Raw genomic sequence first — 9,383 nt, forward strand, 5'->3', positions numbered from 1 at the left:
TTCCACATTCAGCGAGGCTTATAGCCTCTGGGAGAGTATGACTGCTGCTCTGCCGTGAGCATACAGATCACCTTACACACTGGCTTTCCTCTGCTTTGATGACGGATGCGCACATATACACACATACGTATGCACGTACACACACACTCCCATGCATGCCTGCCTCCACAGATATTCGGGAGCATTAACATGCTGGATTTGCACACACAAACACACACACACATACACACACCTTAACCTCACCCCCTCACCCCACACACACACACACACACACCTGGATTAATTCACCTGCCGCACCTGAGAATGCGCCCACTATGATGTCACCTGCAATCCCATCACTTCAAAGGCACAAAAGCACCTCGGTGCCATCAGCACAAAGAGCAAACGCACCCCCATCTCTTCCTCCTTTGTCCTTCTGTCCCCTAACGGTAATTCCCCTGCAGAAAGTCCATACACGGTGAGGGGAGAATTACACAGTGTACTCTACAATCAGGTATTCTTGGGTTTCTGCCCATTGGCACTCACTGTGCGCCGCTGTAACAATGACAAGCTTTCTTTATCCCTCTTTCTGACATAAAAGAAACCGCCCTGGTGCGCAAATTTGTGCGCACTCGCATGTGTCTTCTGTGCGAGTGTGTATGAGTGAGTTCATCTATAATTGTGCATCTCAGTCAAAGGTGGTTGTGTGCTGAGAATCCCATGATTACAGTGCTGCTGCTCGCCTGCGCTCCGAAAGCTCCCACTAGAAACGCTCACAGGCAGGGTATGATGTGATGAGACAAGGCGATAATACAACCACCACATTAGTGCATGGTTAGCCATTAAAGCACCCAAATGAGATTATGAGGTCATATGGGCGTACAAAAGCCTACAGCCAAAACAAGAACCCTCCTCTTTGTGAAAATAACGTTCAGTGCGTGTATTCATTTTTCCCTCTGCACGAGAGGAAAATTATCTAAATATGGAGGAAAGGTTGGGAGAAGGAAAACAAGGAGATAAAGAGAGGGAGACAGAGACAGAGGGATGAGAGGTATTCCCCCGCCTTTGAAATTTCCATAGTGGTCAATTTCCGTAGTAATCCATCACTGAATAACAGATGAATTCAGCACGATTTACCATCAAAACATCCAACCGAGCATGAAACAGGAGGCCCGGGCCCATCTTCCACCGCAGCTCAGTGGAAGGCTTCCCCATTGTACAGCAAGGTGGACTAACAGCCGCTCAATGTACTGTAACACGCTGGAGATGCAGCAGCCCCATGAGTGCGCTATTCACAAGATGATGCCCACTGTGAAAATATTCTTCTGCTCTCTTTAGGAAGGAGAGCGCAGTGAGACGGAGACAGTTTATACATTGGTGTGTGTGTGTGTGTGTGCGTGTGTGTGTCAGAGACCGAAAAGATGCACAAACAGGAGGAGATAGAGGGTTCACCGCTGAGATAAAAATGGAATCCATTTTGGTTCTTGAAGCACACTCATCCACGGTGTGAGGACCTGCTTGGTGTTTTAGCCTGCCGTTGCTCTTTCAATCACTTCCTCCTCTGCTCTAGTTCAACTGTTCCGCCTTCCCCTCGATACTCTGTTTATATAATGTGCTCCTTTCCTCCATAGTCACACCTCTTTCCTTTCCTTTCCTTTCCTTTCCTTTCCTTTCCTTTCCTTTTCCTTTTCCTTTTCCTTTCCTCTCTTCCTCCTCTTCCTCTCACTTCTCCTCTCTCCAGGCAGCCAGGCACCCCAACACTGTCTCAGGTCCTGAAACTATGGCAACGGAAGGAGAGAGCAAGCGCTCTCTATGATTAATAGATGAGAGATGCAGTGCCAATCGCTGGGGCCTGGGGAGGAGGGACAGATGCACTCGAGCAATGACACGCAAACACGCGCGCATAGTACACACACTGAGTACACATACACAAACCCCCTCCCCACCATTAGCCACCCTCTGCGCTTTGTGGTAATATACACACAGAAAATGGGAAAGGGTCTGACTTATACACCACTCAGAGACACACACAGGCAGAGTTGCGAAGAACGAGGAAGCGGCAGCAGAGTTTTGATGCTTAACATCCTCAGGACACACACACACACTCCCTGCTTATTGGCTGCCCTCAAGCAAACTAACCACAGAAATAACCACAACCACAACAGCGGACACAGCCCTAATGAGTCTTAACAGACTATGGCTGTCTCCATGACTCACAGCCGGCTGCTATCACCTGTAAAAAGCACAACAGCAGGACGGGAATTAGGACATCATATTTTTACGCCGTGTACCGCAATTTACATCATCTGATTCGTACTACAAGATTTGGCTCCTTTCAAGGCCAGTCATTCATCCATCTCCCAGGCAATCACACAAAGCCCTGCTGCTCTTGGATTATCCCTGCAAATGCATTTCCCTTCCATTCCATTTGAGTAATGACAGGCAACCAAACTCTGTTCTGACAAAAGGTATTACCGTGCGCTAATGTTGTCTGTGCTAAGTATTTAAAATGCAGCATCTCCATGGAGAGATATCCGACATTATGAGCTGATTTTGAAATGTTCTTGCTGCGTTTTTCATTTGGCAAGCGCGCGCTAAAGTTTGGCTCCTCAACAATCTTCTCCGAGATGGGCCGGCTATCACTTTCTAATTCACTTAATTTCTAACAACAAGGCTCTGCCAAGGACCAACAGCCAAAACACCAACAGACACTCGGCCAATTCTACCACTGACTTGCGGCGCCCAGCCCAAATAAGCCTATTGCCTGGTCCTTCATGCCTCTGGCTTTCTTGGCAAAGACAACGCGCTCAATCAATTATGCTAATGTAACGAGTATGAAGAGTGTTTAACACATGGACAGTTAATTCAATGGATGCACTGTAGAGTCATTTATAGGGAGCCGGAAGGGTTAAGGCTAAGTGGGCGAGAGCAGCCAGATAGAACAACACAATGAAACCTGGAAGCTGGAACGCACCGCATCCATGCATGCCTGTGTGTGTGTGTGTTTGTGTGTGTGAAAGATACAGAGAAACATGGAACAACACGCTGAAGCAAGTGATTAGCGAGTGATTACATTTTCAATGAGCCATGCTGTGCATAGAGCACATTGGACGATACTGCATGGTGAGATATATTAGATCTCTACAGTACATTGAGTATCATTTATCATCTCCTATAAACAGTCGCCGATTTGTTCCAACTTAACAGGAAGGGAGGGGCGGTAGTGAGCGAATGAACTGCTGGCTCTTTAGAAAATCAACTATAACATACGCGGATACAAGAAGATTTAGACACAGGTCTGCCATCTTCTTCCCATCCAGACCTCGGTATATTTACTTAGGTAAAATGAAAGGCATTTATCAAAAAATGAGTTCAACTTCAGAGGTTTAGGAACATCAGAAATGAAAGAGACGGAGCAGCGGAAGGTTAAGTAAAGTGTTTATACAGATGGGGGAGCTATGTTAGTTGTTATAGCAGGTTAAAATATCTTCCTGCCTCTGAATCACAACAGATTCCGAGGAGCGAAAGAGCACCAACTTGAGTGCAGCTAAAATCAGCAGAAGTGCCGTGTAACATCTGTGATGGACAGTTCCATTAAGAAAAACCCCGGCTTCTCTGAATGTGCTGACCCGTATTCGTAAAAAACAAACAAAATAAAAGGTGCTAAAGCGCATACGCACAGTCGTGATCATTATCCTCTTTTTTTTTTAATGCCCCGCCACCAGAGAGGAGGGGTTTGTCATTTGGCGTTTAGGCGCTGTAATTGAGGCAGCAGCAATTTAGAAAAAGAACTGGAAAATGGGTTAAGCATCAATAAATCACATCCAGATGAGTGAGAGGGGTTTGATGCTTTTCTCGCACTCAAATTGGTTGAAAAAAAAAACAAAAAAAACCTCCGCCAGCCCACACATGAAGGACGTGCATCAATAAAACATGGCTTTTATAAAATATGCATAAACACACACACTACTGAATGCTGGGTATTGACACTGACTGAATGAGGACCAGTGGTTAACAGCAGCTGACCGCTCTTGTTGTTTATAATAGAAAGCCAATTTATTTGAACAGCAGCAAAGCCCTTTATCAATTATTTAAAGCTACTGTATTCAGGCTGCATCTGTCATTAACTGACAAAGGTAAATACTAACACGCTCTCTCTCTCTCTCTCTCTCTCTCTCTCTCTCTCTCTCTCTCTCTCTCTCTCTCCCCCTCTCCCCCTCTCTCTCTCATACAGTGTGACAAATCCACATCAGTCACACACAATGCCATCCTCATTGCTATTGTTAGGGGATCGGTGGATCAAACGCTCCACGGAGCATTGCTCCAAATACAAGCAACAACTCTGGTGTCTGTGCTCTATTCTGCCTCTTCAGGAGGAGAACAGGCAGGCTGCTGTCACAAAGGTAATCATGCTGTAATACATGTATCGGCACAACAACGTGTCATTGTTGTATAATTGTTAATGGCAGGATTTGCACACTGTTTTGTTTTTTTTTTTCCCTTTTGCGCTGGTGGTGTTGCAGCCTTTAAGAAGCTGTGTGGTGGTGATTTACAGCCCCGTGCAAGCATCTCAAAAAAATGCCCCCAGGACATCTGAATGCCCTGAGGCTAATGTTGTAGGAGGAGCAGCGGTAAATTCTTAAAACATTCTGCTATTTTGCGCTCAGGATTTATAATCCCCAGCACAACAAAGCACGGCATGTATACTGACTTAAGGAAAAAAAAAGGGAAGAAAAACATAAATTCAGAGATGAAAAAAACCTGCAACACTCAGGAGCACCAAAGATTTCCAGAGATTTCAGGGAAAAGTAACATGAAATACAACAACACCCTTTTCCTCCAGAGCTGAAATCTTTCTTTTTCCTTTTTTTTTCACATAAAGGCTGATACTAGAATTTCTGAAACACCACCTCCTGCTGCTGAAAATCAGCTGGCAACCAGCGCATTTTTGCTGTGGGCACTGAATTCTCCTTAGATTCACCCATTTATATCATCACCCTTGCACACTTGATAATCTCTAACCTACATTTAGAGTTGCTCAGTCCTTTTTCCAGCTTTTTTCCCAGTGCCTCTGGGGGGGGTGGGGATATTTCATACTGGGAGAGGCGAAGAGGGGAGAGGAGAAAACCACTGGCAATGACTGGGTGTTGGCAGTCAGGGCTGCTGGTTGTAGCTTGTGAGGCCTCTATCTCCTCTCCCAGCTTGTTAAAGGAAAATAATGTGCAGCAGCACTTCATTTAATGGCAAATCCACTTCTGAAGGCCGGTGCAATTTTGTCTCCTGGTCCCGATTACAAACATTTGATTGATCTTTATTGGAAGCAGAGTAATGGTGACCACTCCTGGCGGAGCTTGACATCCACGAACACACCCTAGAGAGAGTCTGATCCTCCAGAGGAACTCACTTAAGAACAATACAAATCAGCATGTTAAAATAACTGATTAATCCACAGCAAACACCATCGTTTCAGATTACGTTTGACGAATAGCAGTGATGAAAACAGAGAGAGAGAGACTGTGCACACAGGCTGCATCATTAGTCTCCATGTAAATTGCTGCTCTAATTTCAAAATTTCCAACCATGTGAGAATAAAATGGGGGAAAACGAAAATCCCATCATGCACTGTGGTGGAGCAAGAGCTTCAATGTTTGTGCGTTTCCACAACAAATCGGGCGTGATTGCGTTATTGGGGCTCATGCACTGAGTGAAACGCTTCGTTTTTGTTCTAAAGCCACGACTGACCGTAGTTTTGCAACACCTTCAGAGAGTCGAGCAGCGCCGGTGATATACGGAGGAACAGTCGGTGCGAGTCCCTCCAAGTTCCCCACCAGCACATTTCTCATTCGCCTTCTCTTGTACCTGCCACCCGAAAACACGTTCAACGGACATCGCTTTCATTGCGTTTCCATCCGCAGTGAGAGGTGTGTGGGTAAACAGCATAAAAGGGATTACGCACGAAATAACGCTCTGTTTATATCGACAAAAGGTGTTTTTTTTTCCCCCTCCCCTCACCAGAAAGGACCACAGCTCACGTTTGAATAGAGAAAATAAGCACTGTTAGCTTTGGGGGGTTTTCTCTAACTTTAAACACGCTGTATGAAATACGCGAAATCGTCCTGAGAGAATAACCCTGGGAAGCTTGTGCACTTGTCGCCGGCAGCCTTGGCCGCACGAAGAGAGAGCACCCCGGGGCTGCCGGAGAAGGAGAAGGACCGGGTGATACGGGCTGTAAAAAAGCGCACCAAAAGTTTGAAATAAAACAAAGAAATCTTACCTTCAGCTCATGAATGGATGTGCCCCGGAGTGGTTTCACAGCTCTTGTCTTTTAGTAATCCATGAGATACGGGGCTTCTCAAAGCAGTTCAGACGGTGCTCGTGTCGGAATAACAATACGAGCGCTACTTTTTCTCTCTTGCGCTTCTTCTTCTGTTTTTTTTTTTTTTTTTTTTTGTTACATGCCGCGCTGAAATCACACCTCTTCAAATGGGAATATCCATCGGAAATCCACACTGGAGAGACAAAAGCGAACGGTTTGTGGCTTTCTATAATAATAATAATAACAAAAACTCCCCTCGCGCACAACTGAAAGCACGGGTGTCCCAGAACTAGCTACGGAGCTGAACGCGGTCCCTTCCACAAAAGCCGACGGTCATCCTATTTGGAGATGAAGCTTCTTACCAGACTGGAGCGCAGCGCAGCGAGCCCAGCTGTCACCCGCCCGCTACACACACACGCACACGCACGCACACACACACGCTCTCACACATACATTGGGAGGAGCTACGTCTCTGGAACGGGAGGTATTGTGTCAATTGGTGCCAGTTATGGACAACTGTATTTTCTATTTTTACGCGGCGGCATTTCATAAGAATGCGCGTCGGAGAAGGAGGCGGTTAATAGTTTGTATACAGACTGGATATAAAAAGAAAGAAAAAAAGAAAAAGAAAACGTTAAGTGCTTTAGTTGGACATTCGAATGAGATTAAGTGGTGTTTTGTAGGCACGCAGGCTGCCTGTCATGCCAAAACTGTCGTGGGTCATTTTGAAGGCACAATAAAGATGCGGGTCCTTCTTCCGTGCCGCCCGCATCGCTGCAATTTGTGCGTTTTTGTTTTTTGGGGGTTTTTGTTTTTTGTGCACAGCCGATGCGAATCGGTATGTCAGCAGGTTCAAAGGCTCTCTTGTCTGTTGTCTCTGGTCAGTGGACCGCCCTTCCCTCCCCGGTGGTCCCTTCCCGCATGGTCCCAGGCTGGCACGCGCGCGCACGCAGACACGCACGCAGAAAACACATGCCTCGCGCTCAATGGGCCCTGAGCTCATCAGGAGGGGCCATCAGGTAAAAAAGTCTGGAAACAACAGCAAAGAAGAGAAAAAAAGTTGTTGCTTAAAAATGTATGGAACATTGAGGCTACAATCTGATACTGACACACACACACACACACATCCCTCGGCTTAAACAGAGCCAGGATCAACATCAATTTGTCAGATTGAAAACTGCAAACCTGCCACAAAACACAAACATAACTGCTTCCACATGCTCTCAGATACACAAACTCACACTAAGTAACAGGGCGCACACACCTGAGCGGCCCTCTCTCTCTCTGTCTATATATATATAAATATATAGACATAGATATAGATATAGATATAGATATATAGACATAGATATAGATATAGATATACAGCTCCAGAGGGACAGAGCTAATGTGTGCGAGGCTTTTGGCTTATCATTATATAATAACAGGCCACCTGTTAAAGCAGCAGCGTGTGTGTAGGTGTACGTGTGTATGTGTGTGTGTGTGTGTACTGTAATTGTGCTCCTGAGTAGTGGCCTGTCAGGCACTATTGCTGTCTTGTTACTGTAACTGCTCGGTGCAGTGCAGCCTCCACAGGCCCGATGCCAAACACTGTGCTGCTGCTCTTTAATGTAAACCTGTGTCTACCAGTGCTCCCCCCCCCCGCTCTCCTTCCATTTGCTTTGAAAAAACAAAAGTCATTTACCATCACGCAGCTGAACCATCACGAGGGGGCATGTGCACATGATGGAGAAGACACAAGCACTCGTTTGTTTCTTCTGTCTGTTCAATACTGTTCGTGTGGTTTGTTTAAAGGTGCCTGATTATGAGCAGACTGTTTGAAAATGTGGCTGAGGCGTATGCAAATAGGAGCACTTCTTTGGCAATTAACAGCCTGGAGTGCATTCATATATATCATACATCTCATCTCGCAGTATAATGTATTGCAGGCTCGCTTCGACTTCATTAAAATTCTGCGTGAGGGACGTGTTCGAGTGCAAGTTTTCCACCGATGGCACATGCAGGTGAATCATTATGGATACTATACGCACAAGGCCAGATGAGAAAGGGGTAGCATTTTTATTTATTTTTTGATCAGCCAACATCAGAAGCGTTGCGAACACTGCAGGCCTCACACCAAAACAAACTACATCTAACCCCGTCTGTATTTCACACACTATCTATCTCCGTCTTTACATTCTTTAATCCCTCCCTCTCCATCTCGCTCGCTCTCCCTCGCACACACACTTTGAAGTGGAAGTGTTGCTAAGTGTGGGAGGCGGGGTGGGTATAATTCGAGCTCAATAATGTCAAGATACACACCAGTTAGTTTGAACTCTGGAAATATGCTCGTGTCAGAGCTTATCTCACTTATCTTGCTAAAGTTGTCCCAGGCGCATTAGGACTCTGTGTGGAGGAAGAGGCGGTTGAAATGGAGCAACCATTACATCCTCGGCTGGGACAGACAGCTTTTACGCGCCAGGCGATCTCCGGGGACTCGGCTCAGCTCCGTACCCAGACTTTTTTTTATTTTTCATCTCCCTATACCCGCCTGTCTCCTCTCTAACCCCTGGAACTTGATCTAAACGCTACCTTCTCAAGTGTCACCGACGTCTTCTGCTGAGTTTTACTGGCTTCCAGTCATTCACACCCCTGTGCTGGCGTGAAGAGATACTAAAGGAAAGGGCGCCCACCTTCCCCGAGACATTTAAATCTTTGTAACAACATGCAGCAATTTCCTGTGCCTCTGACACTTCACCCCTCTCCTCCTTCCTCTCCCCCTACCCTGTCGATGGAAAGCTGTCACACCATGCCAGTGTTGAGAGGAGCACTCAGGTCCCTCTTATGTGAAAGCTATGAAAACATATTGCAGTAAAAGTCCTTCAAAATGCTAGTTGAGTTAAAAAACAGAGTTATAATCAGGTAAATGTACTTGAAGAATTTAAAAGAAAGTCTCACTCTGCACAAAAATGGCCCCCTGTGAGAGATATATTATTATTATATGGCATTATACTGTTGTGTTCTGTTGTTTGTCGTGATGCTTTAGATTTAATAGAGTAATCCAGTGTTTCTTAACCCAGTTGTCTGGGGTCAAGACAGGAAAGCTTCT

General features: G+C 45.8%; 1 protein-coding gene across 4 annotated transcripts in view; it reads right to left on the bottom strand.

The window, feature by feature from the left end:
* sema6a (sema domain, transmembrane domain (TM), and cytoplasmic domain, (semaphorin) 6A) overlaps window positions 1-6,720 on the bottom strand; it is a 115,872-nt gene extending 109,152 nt beyond the window's left edge. For all 4 annotated transcript variants that reach the window (XM_030416851.1, XM_030416850.1, XM_030416848.1 and 1 more), the window contains exon 1: window positions 6,254-6,720. The gene's annotated coding sequence lies outside the window, so the exon portion shown is untranslated. The remainder of the gene's footprint in view (window positions 1-6,253) is intronic.
* Window positions 6,721-9,383: the final 2,663 nt, after the last annotated feature.

Source organism: Sparus aurata, chromosome 5 (assembly GCF_900880675.1).
Source record: "Sparus aurata chromosome 5, fSpaAur1.1, whole genome shotgun sequence".
Lineage (NCBI taxonomy): Eukaryota > Metazoa > Chordata > Actinopteri > Spariformes > Sparidae > Sparus > Sparus aurata.